The following is a 19,961-nucleotide window of genomic DNA, read 5'->3' as shown; positions in this document are numbered from 1 at the left end:
TATATATATATATATATATATATATACATCTTAATAGCAATTATTAGCCGCACGTAAATGTATATATCACATTGGGTGTTTAGCAAGACTTTTATTGTATGATCATTATGTGACAAGATGAACTTCCCCTGCCTTTAATTATGACATCAAGTTACATGGGCTATAAAACATGACTCCTTGTTTTAATGTGTAACCCCTTAAAGTGCCCTTTGTCTGTATTAATCGAATACATATTTTTTTTAATATTTTCCTTAATGCGGTTCCCTTGCACTGTTTGGCTGTTGCGCCGCGGACTCTCTCAGAAGATGCCATATTCCTATTAACTTCCCTACGCTCCGCACTTACATTTCCAAAGTCAAAATATGTTGGAAGAGATATTACAGGTAACGTGTGCTCGAGCCTCGAGGGCTACTAACAGGTCAGGTTTTCAGGGCATTACATACCTGAGCAAGTTGTCTCTGTCATAATTAAGGGTGAGATAATTGGTTAATTATGTATTAATTCGAGAAATCTTGAAAACTTAGCCTGTGGGTAGCCCTAGGAGACTGAACTTGAGCACTCCTGTTAAGAATTGACAAGCTTGTTTGCACTGAGGTTTGGGCCCTTAAACATATGTAGCTATTTCCTTACTTTTAATTCTATTGCTACAAACCACATTTCTTTTTAACATTGTGTTGCCGACAGAATTGACAGCAGCATCGCTCTTTCTTTTACATAAAGTTAAGCTGCTGGAAATTTGCGAAACTTTGTGACTGTTTCTCATTGTTTTAAAAACCACTTAAACAAAGGGGGTCTATTATTCCAAGTCTCCCAGATGCAAAATTAGGCTGAAAAGGAGAAAACAAATGACATCAGATTTATTCAAACAAAAAAGGGTTCATTTGCTGTTCTCTGTATATATTTGCTACGTGTCCTTGGGTTGTTTTTATCAAAGCAGCGGTCCTATTTTTTTTAATGTGCTTGAACTGGGGGGTTGGAGGGGGAACCCCGGAGCTGTGCTTGTGGCCCCCCGGAGCTGTGCGTGTGGCCCCCAGACTTCCAACAAACATTGTCGTCGTGTTCAGAAGAAAAATCACTGCAGACTGCTAGATTATTAGTTGTCACCTTTAATATCTGAATGAGGTCAAGATCTGCATATTGAATAGGTATTACCTGTTCCCAGAAGGAACGCCGATTTTCATAAAAGTCCTTCCCACCGTTCCCTTTTGATTCACTGGTAAAACTCGTTGTCTTTTATTTCTTCTCTTTTACAATAAAAATGTTATGGGAAACAAAATGGTCCCTAACCACTATGGAACCGTCACGTTTTGCTCGATCTCATTTTCTTTTCCAGGGTTATACAAGTCAGTGAAGATCACAGCACCAAATTGCTATAGTATTTAGATGCTTGTTTAGTGTATTATTATGGGGGGGGGGGGGGTTATTGCAGAAAAAAAATCTAAAACTCTTTTTACCCAACACCCAATGTTTATTTCATCTTCTGCAGTGAGGCTTTTGTGCTGCTCTTACAAAGACACCACAGATCTCAGGGCTTTAAATCCACCCCTTCTTTATTCTGCTGCGCCCATCTATTGCTTGTGATACTGTTATCGTTAATATCATTATAGTAATAGCATACTGTGTTTATGAAGCATATTTCAGTCACATAGTACGTTGCTGTTCTATTTGGAGGGGATCCCGTCCTCCTTGAGGCAGAGTTCTGGCAGCAGAATGAAGAGGGGGCCCGGGAGGATGAAACATGGATATTATCCTTGCCCTGTCACAGGTATATATATATGAGGGAGATAAGGAGATGTACTGAAGATTGCAAACTTTAAGTTCACTGTATTCAAAAGCAATAGTCCAACTGATATACTCCGGGCTTCCTGTACTTTTTCACATTCTTTATTTATTTGTTTGCCATTGCTTACAAAGCCCCGTGTGGTAACCAATGATGTCCCCTTTTCATGCTCTTGCTCTCTCGGGGTCGGTTTTGCCTCCTTCACTCTTTATTTGGGTTTCACCCCTTGATGTCCCCTTTTTTCTCTCTCTCGACACGCTCACTGGGAGATGTCAGTTTCTCCAGTATGGAGCCAAGTTGTAGTAGCCACATTGGTCCTGGAAAAGTGTAGATTCATGTAGGTTGTGGTGCCTTGTAGGGGACAAACATGAAAGTTCTCGATAGAGGAAATTATATTGGACAGAGCTTTCAAAACCTCAGAAGTCTATTCTACAAGTGTATTGTCAGCATGCTATTGTTTTATCTATAAAGAACTTACATGCTTATCCGCTAAAAAGGTATGACAGTCTAGAAACATATTTTACTTTAAAAATATTATACCAGGATGGCATTCACATTTTTCTGTCTAATTATATATATACATATACAGTATATAAAATATATATATATATATTTTTTTTTAACTTTCAAATATTTACCTTCAAGGTGCAATGAACTTTCAGCTAAACACATACTAAGAAAGGTTAGAGTTACAGTTACAAGCACTGCTATAAATAATTCCCACCAAAAAAAGATAAATCTGAAAATCTACAGAATTATAAACAAAAGTCGTTTCTTCAATGTAAAACAAATATATATTCACCGCACTTCTCCGCGTAAGGAGCATGGTGCTGGTGAACAGATTGGCCATACATAGGTGAAAAAACAGAAAGTTAATCCCTGCGCTTCTCCTATTGGGCTAACAATAAATGGGGAAATAAATATACATAGTGAAAACTAAGTCTGTAAGACAAAGGAGACTTTTGGTTACATCCTTTGAGCAAATAACGACAAGCCTGCTAACCAACGTCAAGGTAAGTCTCCGTAGCAGGTCCCTATGCTAAATGCATACAAATGTTCTGTGAAATATACCCTGAAAGGGTTAATAAACTAAGCATAAGATTATGTCATTTAGGATTAATCCTCACAGGCCACCATATTTTTGTGAAAGCGCACCGAACTCAAATCTGCCTACCCTGCTCTGACGCCCGGTGTAAACGAAGCTGACGCGCACACTTCAGGAGGAATCAGATGCCGGTCCGACCACCCCCATCATCTGTGCACGAGCTGGGGAAGGAGAGACGAGGCGAAGGTAATCCCTACCAACTACATCTGGGAGGAACGGGGGACGCGAGGCAGCAGGATCGTAGTACACCGGACAGAGCAGCTCCCAGGAACTCTGACCGAGGGGCAGGTCAAGAAGAAGAGAAATTTGAACGGCTCTCTGGCTGATTTAAGCTATTTCGGAAGCGCAACAACAATTAGGTGGCTGTGAGTTTAACTCATTTTTTATATTTTTTTTATTTAGTCTTTTATTAAGTATATTTTTTCCATGGTATATTTCTCTCTATTTTTTCATCATTTATTTAATCTTTATCAAGCTACTACAATAAGACCAATTCCAGCTCACAGTAATCATCTATTGGATACTGCATATTGAACACAGAAAGATAAATCTAAACATTCAACTGTTATGAACATATAAGAAAATAAGTACTTGCCCAGGTCTTATTTGGGAAGTATATAGTACTGAACAGCGTAGGAATTGATATTCCAATATATGGATAGCGGAGAAGTATCCAATCGAATGACCTAATACAAGGTTTATCATTATTTGAAGATACAATCTGGCATTAAGTATACCGAAGAGAACACTGTGGAAATATTTTTTTTGAATTATTATTATACTATTACTTTGTTGTTTCTCTTCTTTTCTTCCGCATATGCAATATTTGATGAACTGAGTCTACACGCCCGAGGACATAATTTTCTACCACCCCATCTTACAAACCATGTTTGTCTATCCCAGGCCGCAGGAATTTGTAAAGTGAACTTTCCCCACTTAGGGGGTTGTGTAATATGCTCCCATGTGGCTGATCGTAACGCGCAGAAAGGTTCAAGAAGTTTAGAAGGGGCCTGCAGTAATTTGAACTATATTATACACTTTACCATTGATACCTCTAAAGCAGCACTCGCCCCACCTACTCCCAGAATCCTTTGAGTTTAACTCCTATAATGTTAGTATCTCAAGTGTTGAAAAACAATATTTAAAATGTCTAGCTTCTAAGGTTAAACCTGCTAACTATTAGACGGCAATTGGCTTTATTTTAACCTCCCCGACAATTATAGTTCAAATGCATAGCTCTCTTGAACGAAATTTCAGATTTTAAAAGTAAAAACGGCTTTGGAAAGGACAAGAAGGGATCACAAAGTTGTTTCAACCATTGGGTTTCATTGGTGTGGAGATAGCTGCTGACCCTGCTCTATGCACTATGAGTACTCATTGGCATATCAATACCCAGAATCCCTGGCTGTAGTAGAAGCACTGTACGCTGTGTGATTATGCTGTAATGCAGGATTTTGGGACCTGTCTGAGACGTGAACATGCACATTCGTGTTCTTTATCTTTTCTATATGCAATGGGGTTTTTGTCACTTTTTATGCTCACCCCAACTCCTTGTGTACCTGGTATGTAAAGTGTGTACAAGTATTCTTATACGAAATCCGTGAGCCTGCACTTTGTAAAAAGGAGAAGAGTTAGAAAGTGGTACGTTTCATGATCAGAAATATTGATAATTTTAGGTTTTTACTGTGTTTAATTTTAAAGATTGGAATAGGTTTGGCCACACCTCATGGCGTGGTAGCTATGTCACGGGGACGTATTGTGTGCCACACCTCATGGCGTGGTAGCTATGTCACGGGGACCCATTGTGTGCCACACCTCATGGCGTGGTAGCTATGTCATGGGGACCCATTGTGTGCCACACCTCATGGCGTGGTAGCTATGTCATGGGGACTCCCATTGTGTGCCACACCTCATGGCGTGGTAGCTATGTCACGGGGACCCATTGTGTGCCACACCTCATGGCGTGGTAGCCATGTCACGGGGACCCATTGTGTGCCACACCTCATGACACGTGGTAGCTATGTCACGGGGACCCATTGTGTGCCACACCTCATGGCGTGGTAGCTATGTCACGGGGACCCATTGTGTGCCACACCTCATGGCATGGTAGCTATGTCATGGGGAACCATTGTGTGCCACACCTCATGGCGTGGTAGCTATGTCACAGGGACCCATTGTGTGCCACACCTCATGGCGTGGTAGCTATGTCACGGGGACCCATTGTGTGCCACACCTCATGGCGTGGTAGCTATGTCACAGGGACCCATTGTGTGCCACACCTCATGACCTGGTAGCTATGTCACGAGGACCAATTGTGTGCCACACCTCATGGCGTGGTAGCTATGTCACGGGGACCCATTGTATGCCACACCTCATGGCATGGTAGCTATGTCATGGGGACTCCCATTGTGTGCCACACCTCATGGCGTGGTAGCTATGTCACAGGGACCCATTGTGTGCCACACCTCATGGCGTGGTAGCTATGTCACGGGGAACCCATGGTGTGTCACACCTCATGGCGTGGTAGCCATGTCACGGGGACCCATTGTGTGCCACACCTCATGACACGTGGTAGCTATGTCACGGGGACCTATTGTGTGCCACACCTCATGGCGTGGTAGCTATGTCACGGTGCTCCTCTAATGGGGGTATAACTTGGCACCATTTAGCAAACAGAGTGAATATCTGTCATTTCTGCTCTCAGGGGTTTGATCCCTTTATGTTCTCGTCACCATCACATGATTAGTAGCATCATAAATACCCTCCTGAAAGCAGTGATAGGGTTTCTAAAGCCAATTCATTACTTTACAGGCCCTGCAGCACCAGCAATAAAGTTGTCAGCCCGGAATACCTTTGATGAAAGATAAGATAACACCTTTTGTTTTTGACCTATCACATTAGCTTTACATACGAATCTAATGTGTATTCAACTGTTTTATTGCTCCAATGTGACTTTTGACCACAAAAGAGATTTTCTTCTAACTGGATTGTTAAAGACCAGTCCCTCCTAGGACATAATTGAACCAAGGTTTTTGATGTGTTAAATGTAGACACATAATGTAGACACTTAATGTAGACACATAATGTAGACACATAATGTAGACACATAATGTAGACACATAATGTAGACACATAATGTAGACACATAATGTAGACACATAATGTAGACACATAATGTAGACACATAATGATGCCTTAAAAAAAAAAAAAAAAACATATTTTCATATGATATTTAAAAATGTTAAAGTGAGTAAGAGTAAGCCGCAGGGGAGAGAAATACATGTGAGGCGGGGAGGGGCAGGGATTGGGTGAGAGTGGGGTAATTGATGAAGGGGGGGAGAGTGAGAGGTGAGACGAAAGGGAGATAAATACATGGGAAGAGGGAGGGAAATAGAGGGGGCTCGCGAGGTGTGAAATGGGGGGGGGCTCGCAACTTCGCCGATTGGGGGGTGGGGGCCCGGTCATAACTCTAGTCCTTGGCCCCGGGAAATCTGTCTGCGGCGCTGATAAAATTGAACCATCAATAAGAAATGGATTCTGTTCTGCTGTTAAATTTGGATCATTTTAAAATCCTTTTTATAGCTACTGCATGTATCCTTTTTTTGTGATCAATTGATGTTATACAGTGAAGCTGTGTTGCCAGTTGCATGTTACGAGTATTGTATTGTATGTCTTTATTTATATAGCGCCATTAATGTACATAGCGCTTCACAGTAGTAATACACGTGGTAATCAAATAAATAACAGATAGTATAAATAACAGGTCATGGGAATAAGTGCTACAGGCATAAAAGTAACATTAAGGAAGAAGAGTCCCTGCTCCGAGGAGCTTACAGTCTAATTGGTAGGTAGGGAGAACGTACAGAGACAGTAGAAGGGAATTATTTAAAAAAAAGATATTGAAGGATTTTCTTGGTCATTTTTGTATTGGCAGAAATGGCGCATGGACATACATCCTATGCACACAATTCTTGTTCTTATTAACAAACCCCTTCACTGCCAGAGAGGTCTCCACCCTACTGCTTTGCAATGCATTACTGGTCTTTCTGCCAATTATGGGGTTAACATATTTTCATTCATACTTTAATACGTTGCATCATGTTCTAAGACCACCCGGGAGATATCATGAGAATGCAGCTGCAAACAATACATATATTATTCATGGGAATTCCTTCAGCACAATTTCCTCAGCATCTTTAATTTAACACCCACCTCACTCGCACTGCAATATATTGCAGGTCTCATCCGAAGGCGGTAATCACAGGTGAGGAACATGTCGTCTTGAAAGAGGTGGTTGGTAAAATTTGGCAATGATCCTGTATGGAAATCATTGTCGCACCCTTACACTTGACATTTGAACCATATTATTTCTTCTATCTGCTATATTGATGTACCAGTCCCTTCATTTGCCCCGTATCTCAGGGGGAGGGGGTATTCTCCTGACCCTGGAGAGGCTGAGCAATAAGCGTCAACGATGTGTCGGTGAGTCCCCATTCATCCTTAGTAGGCTAATGTATGTGGATGTTCTATGTACTACCCCAAGGGCGTGTGCATGTATGCATTATATCAACATTAACACTCACAACCACCTAAGATATTGGAATTCACTCCAATACATCCTGCATCATACTGTATGCACATAATCTTTTCATTTGTGCAAAATTTGTCTAATTTCCTTGGATTTCCAAATTCATGAGACCTACAATCGACTTCACTCTGAAGCACCGTTATGTAGCAGTATTGCTACCAATTTTTGCTTGTTTTCATGTTGGTTTGTGGCAAGGTATAATATATTGTACTGGGGACTACAAGAGTCCTTCTTAGATGTCGTTGTACTGTACACAAACTTTCAAGAACTATCAGAGTGTATTTTTCCGACAAAGTGACGGTTAGTCCCAAAACTTTGTATATACTTGTAGTTATGTGGACTATTGTGCTGATATATTTAAAGTAAGGCAGACCACTGTCATTGGTGTTTTGATTCTACAAATTCTTTGTAGTTTAGTTATACCAGAACTTGATTATTTTTGGTTTTGGATTAGTAAAAAATGATGGGGGGAAAACTCAAAATGTTGTCAACAATTTCCAAATTCAAACTTTACTGCAAAATGCAATTGTATTTTTTTTTGTGAACCCTATTTAATTTATAAATAAATGTTAAAAAAATCAAAGGATAAGCCTTTTTTGGGGGGGGGGGGGGGAGGGCGGGGGCTCAAATATCTAAAATGTGTTCCGAAGTTTGATTCTGATATATGAACAGATGTCAACGTTTGCGGAGTTCAGATTTCCAACTCGTGGGCTGCTCATACCTAATTAACAGCATATTAATCCGAAACAAAGCTACACTTGTACAGGACCAACATGGTGTCAGTTTCATCTTGTGTCTCTATACCGGTACTATAGTATATACAGCTCTCTGATCCCTGGTTTTGCTGCGTGTGCCTTAGCTTGTGATTTTGGGAGTGTTAACAAGAGGAGTGGAAAGGAGTTACATGGCACGTGTTGTGATGAAATTATGAAACCCTGTACCTCTGTGCGTTATTTTTTCTCCCTTCAATCTGTATTAAAAAATCTGCCAAATTGAAGGTTATGTAACTTTCTGGCTTCTAACAATGTGCACCAGATGTGAGAAACGGCTTATTTTATTTGCCACCACTGTGCTACAAAAAATACTGCAATTTGTAAAAACATTTTAGTCTGCTCCAAATTGCCATAGTACGTAGTCTAATTCTATATATAGAGAGAGACAGACAGAAAGAGACACAGACATACAGTAAATTACAAATAGTGAGAAGGCCTTTCAACATTTTTGTGAAAGGCTGTAATGCAAAGTAATCTAGAAATGTCTGACTGAAAAGTATTTTCAGTAAAAGATAGGGGGCCATCTTGTTTTATCCATAAGAATCTAAGCATTGCAAATACATACGTGTGTGTGTGTGTGTGTGTGTGTGTGTGTGTGTGTGTGTGTGTGTGTGTGTGTGTGTGTGTGTGTGTGTGTGTGTGTGTGTGTGTGTGTGTGTGTGTGTGTGTTTTAGAGTCACAGTACAGAGCCTGAAAAATATAACAATAAAAGTTGGACATCTTTTTAGAAAGGAAAGGTATACAGGGATATACCAAATAAGTAAACATGGGAAGGAAAGCTAGGGAGAAATCTGACACATACAGAATATCCTTCTTTCTTTATCGTTATCTGTCACAGACGTTTACTATATAAAATATGCCGATTACTTGAGCATTGAAATACCGTTTAGGAATAAGAGTTCTGGACACACACACAATCATTGTGAAGTGGCAATTTACAGACCACAAGACAATAGTTACATCTCACTGCATTTACATAAATGTTTATAATTTGCTACTGATTCTAATTGCCAATATTTGGAGTCAGGGAGGAATTTATTTTTCCCCTTATCAGATACCATTAGATGATATTTCACCGGGGTTTTTTGTCTGCCTTCTTCTGGATCAATATACTACAAGTACGGATATAGGATAAGTAGCTGTTGTCTAAATTTAGCATATGTTGGACTTGATTTGGCGTATGTCTTTTTCAACCTCATCTACTATGTAATACAAAATATAAATTAAGGATAATTTAATTTTAAGTAATACAGGCAGTAAAAAACCTTTGAAATCTGGAGAAAGTATTAAAATGATGTGGCAGTGAATTCATTAAAGGAATGAAAATATTTACAACCATTTGGGATGATCCTTAACACCCTCTATCAATCTTACTGAAGGTAGCAGATCAGAAGAGTCTTAACCCCATTCCTTGTGTAACGACCTGCTATGCTAACTACTCTACATGCAATGCTGTGCAGTTTCCACTAGCAGTAAAAGAGTTAAATGGCCTGTGTAATGTGTTCAAATGTGTACTTAATGAGGTGTGAATGAGGACTGAAAGTCTGTTGATTGAGAATCCTATTGGAGAAACCAATCTCTTTACTCCCACCATGACCTATATTATAAATGCGAGGGTTTACGTAAAGCAGAGTTCTTGTATTATTGGCAAATATATATAGTGCAGAATAAATGAGTTCTTCAGTATTAGGTGATAACTTTTTTATTTGGACTAACAATTTATGTTATAGGACAAGCTTTTGAGAGGGAAACTCTCGAAAGCTTGTCCTATGACATAAATTGTTAGTTCAAATAAAAAAGGTATCACCTAATACTGAAGAACTCATTTATTCTGCACTATCGCAACTGGACTAACACGGCTATTTCCGGTTATATATTTATATAATATATATATATGATATTATTGCACTATAATACATAGTATTATGACTACGAGACAAGCTCCCCTGACCTTTTGAAAGATCATCTGAGAAAAGACAAGTGGAACAGTCTTTTTCAAGGGTTGTAGTCTGTTTTCTAGTCCCTTTCATTTTATATGCACTTTAATTGAGGCACGTGTGTTATTACTAATATTGTTTTACCAATCACGTTCATGTTTTACACATTAGTGGTTATATATATTATATTTTGTTTTTTTGGGTTTGTTAGAGCGCTATTGTCACTGTTTTTCCCTATATATGTGTATATTACATGCAAATGAGCATACATTAATATTTCCATTTGCTATATATATATATATATATATATATATATATATATATATATATATATATATATATATATATATATATGTTTAAATAGCCATCTTCTGTTCATAATTCATTATTTTTCTTCTTTTTTTTTTCTTTTTTTAACCATATCTTTCTGCAAGAACATTCAAATCCTAAAGCAGTAATAGGGAATACTTCTGATCACAATAAAGATATGGTTCAATATGTAAAGAACAATAAATTGAGTACAAGGCTGAGATATCTCAATTTCTTTATCTTTCCATGTCTGAATTCCGAGTGAAAGTATTGCTCTTCCCACCTGATGATGGGTCTGTGTGGGCCGGAACCGTTGCATTCTCCACTGTTTCTTAATTGAATGGAAGTTACCGAGAAAAGAATATTGTGAGTACAGTTGTATCTCCTATTGATGAATTCTGTTCCTATAATGTTTCTTTGTCTATTGTGTTGGCCCCACATGCAGACTTGTCCCCCGTTTTTTCTGCGTTTATTGAATTCCGATTGATCAACGTTGGGGAGTCTGGTACCCAAGATGATTTGCATATTTTTTTTTATAAACTCTCTTGTAATTCCTATTGAGTGCGTAAATATTGGATATCATATGAACGGTTAAATATGTGGCATATAATGTTGGCTCCTTCAGTTAACCAGCAAGGAGAGGTTTTATTTACAGATTAAATTAAAAAAAACATAGATATTGCATTTATAAATCACTTAATTTTGGTCTGCGTTTTAGTTCGCTCTTTTCACATAATATTAAATTCAATGTAAAATAAATATTATGTTATGCTATATATTCATTAGTGTATATACTGTATATTTAGAATGAAAGTTCTCCAGCTTTTCTATTCGTTTGTCTGACTTGTTTATTGCACTTCTTGTTTTAGCATTTTGTAAAGCTTTGCGTACTCTGATGGTTTTATAATAATAATATATATATGTGTGTGTGTGTATGTATACACACACACACACACGCACACACACACACACACACACACACACACACACACACACACACACACACACACACACACACACACACACACACACACACACACACACACACTATATCAAACATCAGCTGTGTAACAGCTGTAAATCTATTTGAGCTCCAGGAAAATGATGCAGAGGAGCCCTCTTGAAACTAATAGGCAGGTTTCATTTGCATTTCCAAAGGAGCTAGTTTGATTTGTTTATGTTTAGCACTTTCCCACCATGTGGCTTTTTCTTTGAATGACCAGCTGTGGAAAGACGAGGGCTGGGTGGCTCCACCAGAGTCGCTTCCAGGGTTCATTTATCAGTCACCTGCTGCAAAACTGGTATAAACCCGATGCGTGCGCACAAAAAGCAACAGGTTTATTGGAGAAACATCGCGCAGCTTTCAGTGGGATTATTTTTTGTTTGTAAATCTGGGGCGAGTCTGTGCACCAGTTTATCTGTAGGGTCACTTTTATAAATAACTGCCTTTTTGTAATGTATTGTATTGTATGTCTTTATTTATATAGTGCCATTAATGTACATAGCGCTTCACAGTAGTAATACATGTGGTAATCATATAAATAACAAATAATATAAATAACAGGTTATGGGAATAAGTGCTTCAGACAAACGTAACATTTAGGAAGAGGAGTCCCTGCCCCGAGGAGCTTACAGTCTAATTGGTAGGTAGGGAGAACGTACAGACAGGAGGAGGGAATGCTGGTAAGTGCTTCTGCAGGGGGCCAAGCTTTATGTATCATGTGTCTAGTAATATCTACGGTGCTACTCATATGCTAATTTAAGCAAGTTTCTTTTAAGGGCAGCACCTCCTAGGATTAAAGTGACCTAAAGACAGGGACTTATCTAATAGGTTACATGACTGACCCCCATTTAGGAATACATTTTTAAACAAGTATAAGGGTGTAAAAAGAAACAAATGTAACTTTTCCATGGTAAACTAAAGCTTTATATAATTTAATTTGGTGAAAACTAGAAGAGTGCTGCTGTTTTTGGTTTGTCCATTGTTTATATTATAACTATGAAGCCATCATTAGTCCGACCAATAACACAAGTATCTGATATTATTGAATTCAATAGACCCAGAGAAATGGAATATTCATTCGATTTATTATTTGTTGCTATTTCTTTTAGTTTTATTATACCATGTTTTACCATGAAATATATCTTGACATGTAAATTACATTATCATGTAGGAAGCGTCAGACATCGGGATTCACCAGTCCCAGAGAGGCCATCGCGCTACAATCCCGACAACCGCCATTGGCTTGAATGGCTGTCAACTCAGCGCGAGAACCCCTATTGGACGCCAATAGTGTTGTGATTTTTCTCTTGGTCTTGAAAATAAAAAACCTTTTTGGTTTGACTCCGGGCCCTAGTTCCATTGATTTTGGTCAAGTGCCCAAGCTTGCTTTTGATCCTTAGCTTGCCCAACGTTAATTAGGTATATTATTATTATTTTGACCTTTATTTCGAGTCATACACACCAAAAGCTGCACAATTGCCTCTTATATGTAATTACAATCCTCTTTGCAAATGGATGGTGCTATTAAATACAAGATGCTCCACTTGTGTACATCTTTGAGGACATTAGAGAGAGAGAAACATTGAAGTAAAAGGAGTGCACATTACAATTAGAATTACACAGTATTATAGCTTATTTTTAATTTTATTTCTAAACATTTTTTTACCAGGACATAATTCATTGGGAGTTACATCTCATTTTCAAGTATGTCCTGGGCACAGAGTTTTTGTGACAAAATACATGGTTACATTAAATGAATAAAGGTTATACATTTAATTTACAGACATTTCATGGATAGTTAGAGATAATATGATTCTTAAAGATGGGTGAAGCTGGCTGTGTGACTTCAGAACCTAGCAGAACCTTATATTCCAAAATCAAATACTTGACCAGAAAACTTGAGATTTTTAGAACCAAAACCTGAACACCAGGCCGGGTGTCAAATTCTAGTTCTTTCTCGCTAAATCTATTTTAATTATATTGGGGTTTCCAGTTACATTCTTGTAGTTTCCTAAATGTGTTTCTGATTGTAAATTTATTTGAGGATTTTTTTTCAGGCTTTATGCTATTTTAGTATTTTCCTGCTTATTTTAATTTTTTCCCCTAATTCCGTTAAAATCCAAAAGCGAACAGATGGAGTTTAGGCAAAACCAGAAACGAAAATATTTTAGAACCAAAAAATGTGAAAGCGCCCACCCTTAATTTATATAATATGTAGCTTTTCTATAATATGAACCGTGGAAGACTACATTATTAAACATGGAGACAATGAGTCTGCCGGTGGATAATATTCGGGGGCACTCTCTGGAATTTATCAGAATTAACTGATCCTCAGGTAATTAGGCAATACCCCCAGGAATTTCTTTAAGATTAAGTAAGAATCTCTCATTGCCATATACATCCTCTCCATACATGCACATTACTGGCTCGTACAAAATATAAATACAACAGATGAAAGACATTCATTGAAGACTTTGGGTATGGCTTGCAAGTCTTGACCCGTCAAAAAAGTGAAACATTATTAATACCATCAGTGAAATGAGCGGTTTTAGCCATGTTTTGTATGGAGTAGTTCTATGCAGCGAAAGGGAGTTTTTTTTCCCATAAACTTCCAGCTACTTCTTACAGTATCTGAAAGGGGGTCTTTGAAAAAAACATGTAATTACATTTTTAGCAGGATGTAAATAAGTAAAACGGGTTATTTAAGGGCGAGTTTATCTTTCTAAGTGGTTTTAAAAAACAATACCTGCCACATGGGATTCCCCTTTTAAAAGGGTAGTTCTGCTTAGTATGAAAGTCAATGAAGGGCAGTGGCATGATAGGTTAAACGGAGCTGGCTCACACATACAAAAATCCCCCCTCCCTGCTCTGCTTTGAAACCACAAGACGGGGAAACACGTGTTGAATGCTAATTACGTGTGTGATGATGCTGACTACAGCCGACTGCTAGTGCAACCTCTGAGAGCATTAAAGTAGAGCGGATAGTGCAAAGAGGCCTCAAGTCACACATGGGGGAGACGCTAAGAGTCTACAAGCAGCAGAAGCGACCTATGTAATATGCTTATTTTGGCTAAACAGCATCAAGTAAGGTCTGCGATACTACTCCTTTTTCCATTTTAAAGACACAACCGGAGACCAAGGAGTGATATTTCTATATACATATGATGGTCCCATGCCAATTTATCTTATTGCACATTTATATAAGAGATATGTATAATTTTTCGGATTCTCTTTTTTTTCTGGATAATTTTTTTCTCTGAAATGTTTTGATATATGTATAAAAATTCAGAGAGAAAAAATTATCCAGAAAAAAGAGAATATATATTTGAATCTCTATAGGTTTTTCTTCATCTTTATTTCTCTTACTATACATTGGTTGCAGGTTACCTCAAGGGATTGTAATGCCTTGCTAACCCCATCACTCTATAGTTAATTACCATCAATTTTACTCCAGGTTGTTTGTTTCACATCTGGTCGAGTTATATTTTAATTAGGACAGCGGTGTTTTTTTCTGGTATGTGTTTTTTGTACTTATATATTTTTCACTGAATAATAAAATTGCATTTATTTAGATTGCATCCACGTGAGTGAGCCTGTCTCCTTTTCGGTTTGCCAGGAGTTGTTTTTTTTGACATGCAAAAATAGGACAAATATAATTTCTTTTAAATACTTTTTTTTTTAAATATGTAACATTTCCACGGTTTACAAATGTTTTTGAGCGATTTCACAATCTCTAACTACAGGTATTGTCTTTAGATGAAAAGACTGATTGCCAGTCATCAAACTTGTTATCTTAGTTTTGGTCCTTTGTCTGAAAAGTAATGATGGGTCCATCATTAGACAAATAGACAAAACATAAGTAGCTGATATGCTTGAATCCCGTGTTCCCAACAACTAGTGATACATATTAGAACTAGGCATGACGGTTACTTTAAGGGTGAGTTGACTCTATTTAAGAAATCCTATTACACTGACCAGTTGCTGTGTTATTTAGGGTTATTCAGGAAAGTCTCCGTAATTCAAAATTAGTGCATAACAGAAGCAAAAATAAATGCCAGATTGATATAAGAAAGCAGGCCCTGCCTATTCCAAGGGGATTGTTTGCTTGGTAAAAACCTGGTGAAGATTTCTTGCACAATTAGTTTTCCGTTGATTTTGTTTTTCATTTACAGATTTAACAATGAATAAATCCTGGTGGAATATTGACCAAGATCAGGATACATGGTGAATAGCCACATAAGTAAAACATTATGGGCCTCATGCAGAGAGCATAAAATTTTAAAATTGGCGAATTTATTAAAAAGTAGCTTTTTTGGAGAGTTTTATTCTCCATATGCAGAAAAGTGCGAATTCTGCTATGTTTAACATGGATGCGTGTGGCGAGTTTAAATTGGCGAGATGCGCGCTTCAGAAACGTGTAAAAACAAATTTGCGCCTTTTTTTCCCCCTTTACTATAGGCGGCGAGCGCCATCTTGCCATCTTTTCCTGGCGCGACAAAAATGCGAGAATCGCGCCATTTTTTGGCGCGAACAGCCGCTACTTGCCGTTTGCACCTCTCTGCATTCGGAGAGTTTTAAAAATGGCGAGATGGAGGTTCTCGCCAGCCGCGAGGCGAATTTAGCAATTGAAAAAACAAAATGGCGCGTTTTTCGGAACTCGCCATTTTCTGCCGGTTTCTGCGCGAAATTGTACAAAAAATGGCGAATTTCGAAATAACGATGCTCTCTGCATAAGGCCCTATATTCTACAAATTAGCGTGTGTATAAAATTCAACAAATAAAAATATCACTTTTGAGCACATTCACATGTCTCAAACAGATATTCAACCCTGTTTTTCACCATTATCTTTAACATACAATGCTTTCACTACAGTCAAGGATTCTGGGAAGTGGCATGCAAATGAGCACACATCAAGATATTTCCAAATAAAGATTCTTCAAGTTCCCACAGATCTGGTGGACCTATTTTTCTATTCACAAATTTGAGAAAAAATTACTGTAGAGATTGATTTACTTTTTTATTCAAAGTCTCAGTCTAGTAATAAATTATACAGTACTGAATTTACTGGATTTGCACACAAAAAACAAGTCCTGAGGTATGTAATGCGTTGAATAAAATAGAATAAAATATCTACAATTGTAACTTGTGTATGTACAGCTGAACCCCGTTATAACGCGATCCGTTACATCGCGAATCCGCTTATAACGCGATGCAAGCGTGACTCCCAATTTTCATATTTATGAATACTTTACAACACGATTATTGGTATCTTCAATACTTTATTGTACAATGCATACAATTGTACATTATTTCTAAGGCGATCCGCTTATAACGCAATGTGATTCTTTGGACCCCAAGCACAGCGTTATAAGGGGGTTGAGCTGTACATGCAAATGTCCATAAGCAAACGTAGAAATATATTGCCTTCCTGCAGGGCTGGCCTGCTCATTTCTCCTTCAATTACACTTGGAAATTGAATCAAAATTACACTATTCTGAACTATTAAACCCCAACATTAAATGCCTTTTGTATTTACAAGGAGTCAAGTTATCTGGTAGTGCACTGTGACATCATCAATGATGTCACAAACGACAGCTTTTAAAGTGTACTGATGTATAGTACAGTATACCCCAAACTGGACTTGTACAGTATACCCCAACTTGGACTTGCAAGATGACCTCTAATTTTAGTATGCACACAGTCATATTTATATCTAAACTACAAAAAAAGAATTAGTATAAACACTAAAATGTGTTAGAAAAAGTATTTATCTCCCAGTTAGTACTGCAGCACATGGCCAATAATACATTTATAATAACTTTATGGAGTTTCTCCTAGATCCCAAAAAAACATTTCGTAAGAATAAAAAAAGGGGCAGAGCTCAGTTCCTCAACAAAGCCCTGCTGTAAACTACAATTAAATCTCCAGTTTAAGGAATGTGAGGGGAGATTTTGGATTACATACAGCGCTTACATACAGTACATAGCTACTTTTTTGTATATATACTAATATTTATCCTTAGATTATATAGACAATGAACCCAAGCAATATTTCTCTTGTATCCTTTGAGAATATCTATATGCTAAAGGCTCAAATAGAAAGCCTGTGCTAAAAGCCTAGCAATATAATCATTTGCTATCTATCTAAGTAGTTTTATACATTTGGCTGCAATATGCCACAAAACCTCCACGTGTGACATCACGACATGACATCATGTGATGTCACAAAAGTAGCCCCATCACATGGGTATTTTGACATCTGGTGGCTGACAGTATATAAGCAGCAATTTCTGGGGCTTACAGCACAGATCAAAAGATGAACTTCAGGAGGAAGGAGACAGCTTATCCTACCTACCTACCTACCTACCATGTCAGTGCTTTTCTGGACATGGAGACATTCTGGATTATTACCAGGGAAGGGAGGTGAGATATTTAATATAGTTAGGGAGTTAACATAATTTATAGCTTTACACATAAATATTATAAGCAGTATATATATATATATATATATATATATATATACATACATACATACATACACACACACACACACACACACACACACACACACACACACACACACACACACACACACACACACACACACACACACACACACACACACACACTGTGTATAAGTTGTTTTATTATTGCATATAATTATATACACAATAGATATGGCACTTGACATAAATGCATAAAAGGAGTTATTTCAATTATGTAGATTGTACATCTCATATACTCTAAATACTCTATCTATACTCAATATGTTCCCCTTTCTTTGTTTTCCCTGTACATCTCATATACTCTAAATACTCTATCTATACTCAATATGTTCCCCTTTCTTTGTTTTCCCGTAAACTTCAGCTTTGGAGAGAGTAAGGGAGTTCCCTGATTGACAGCTGAGCACACAAGTACCATGAGATGAGCATAAAACTCAAGAGAAGGAAAGTGAGTTCAAAATGTTCCATAAGCAAAATCCCTATTGTTTGAGCTTATTACACTATTTGTGTTTTTCCTTTCCACATTTTCCCTGGAGTGACCCATTGCACCAAAGAGAACCATTGACACACACCGTGACTATTTGGGGTTTCTGAGAAAGCCCAAGGTTTTTTAGGCTGTAACCATTTGTGTTCACCTTGAGACATTTGTGTTGACCGTGAGGTCACTATACCCAATTGTTTGGTATAACTATTATAATTGTGAGGGCACTGTTAAGTTTGTAGTGCTGATTGTATGCTTGTTTTTGTTTTGTTTTGTTATACGCTAGATGATATAAACTGGATATACACCAAAGAAGGAGAATATATATGCTATATTTAATTATATACATTGGATATATGTAACAGGATAAAACTTGATGATATACCCCGGATACAACTAATGTGAGTACTGTATATCAATAATATACACAAATGAAGGAATTGTAACGATGTGCACTGAATAAGACACACATCAAAGAAAATGGCTTTCAATTAGAAATTTCAATTTGGTCTTACAGTCAGACAATATGGGAAGTCACTGGGAGAGCAGGACGCAGAACCAGGAATCAGGACCAGGTGATTGCAGACAGTGAGTATACAGTATGTGTTGTAATTGTCCATAGCTTTCTATTACTTACAGTACAAAGACACACATCAGAGAAAGGGACTTTCAATTAGAAATTTTAATTTGGTCTTACAGTCAGACAACATGAGAAGTCACTGGGAGAGCAGGACGCAGATCCTGGAATCGGGACCGGGTGAGTATACAGACAGTGAGTATACAATATGTGTTGTAATTGTCCATATCTTTTTATTACTTACGCAGCGGTGCGCAAACTGGGGGGGCATGCCCCCCCAGGGTGGGCACGAGACTGTCTGCGGTGGGTGCAGCATGGTTTACAGAGGCCCTGAGCGCTTCACGAAGTCACTTAAATTAAGTGCCGGGGAGCGGTGAAGGCCTCTGTAAACCTCGCTTAGGGCTGTTATATACAGCATGCGGTCGTGCGGCCGTGCGTGCCTATGCAAACGCGCGTACACGTGCCACATGCTTTTCCTGTATATAGTGCCGGGAGCTGCAGGTAATTTGTGTATGTGTGAGTATACACATAAACACAAACACACATACATGCATACACACATACACACATACACACACACACACACACACACATACATACACACATACACACATTTGAGCGCGGGCAGCGGCGCAAAAAGATGATTTTCCTCATCTTCGCCGCTGTCGGTCGGCTCCCCTCTCCCTGCGTGCGCGCGCGGCCCTTCTATAGAAAGGCTGATTGACGTCAGCCAACTAAAATTCCGCGCGCGCGCACGGCGTAGCACGCGCCCCCGGCGTAGCACGCGCCCGGCACTATAGAACGTGCCTTACCTTGGCTCCGTCGGCTTCATATACCCATGGCAAAGCAGTGTCAAATGACGCTGCGAGGTCATGTGAGGTCATGTGACATCACGTTGCCATGGC

At 38.4% G+C, this 19,961-nt stretch overlaps 1 long non-coding RNA gene across 1 annotated transcript; it reads left to right on the top strand.

The window, feature by feature from the left end:
• The first annotated feature begins 18,800 nt into the window (after positions 1–18,800).
• Positions 18,801–19,458, top strand: LOC142488769 (uncharacterized). The gene is made up of 3 exons (XR_012799647.1): positions 18,801–18,880; positions 18,997–19,067; positions 19,179–19,458. It is a non-coding gene; the product is annotated as an uncharacterized LOC142488769 (long non-coding RNA).
• Positions 19,459–19,961: the final 503 nt, after the last annotated feature.

Source organism: Ascaphus truei, chromosome 2, assembly GCF_040206685.1.
Source record: "Ascaphus truei isolate aAscTru1 chromosome 2, aAscTru1.hap1, whole genome shotgun sequence".
Classification (NCBI taxonomy): Eukaryota; Metazoa; Chordata; class Amphibia; order Anura; family Ascaphidae; genus Ascaphus; species Ascaphus truei.
This window is presented reverse-complemented; position numbering and strand designations above follow the sequence as displayed.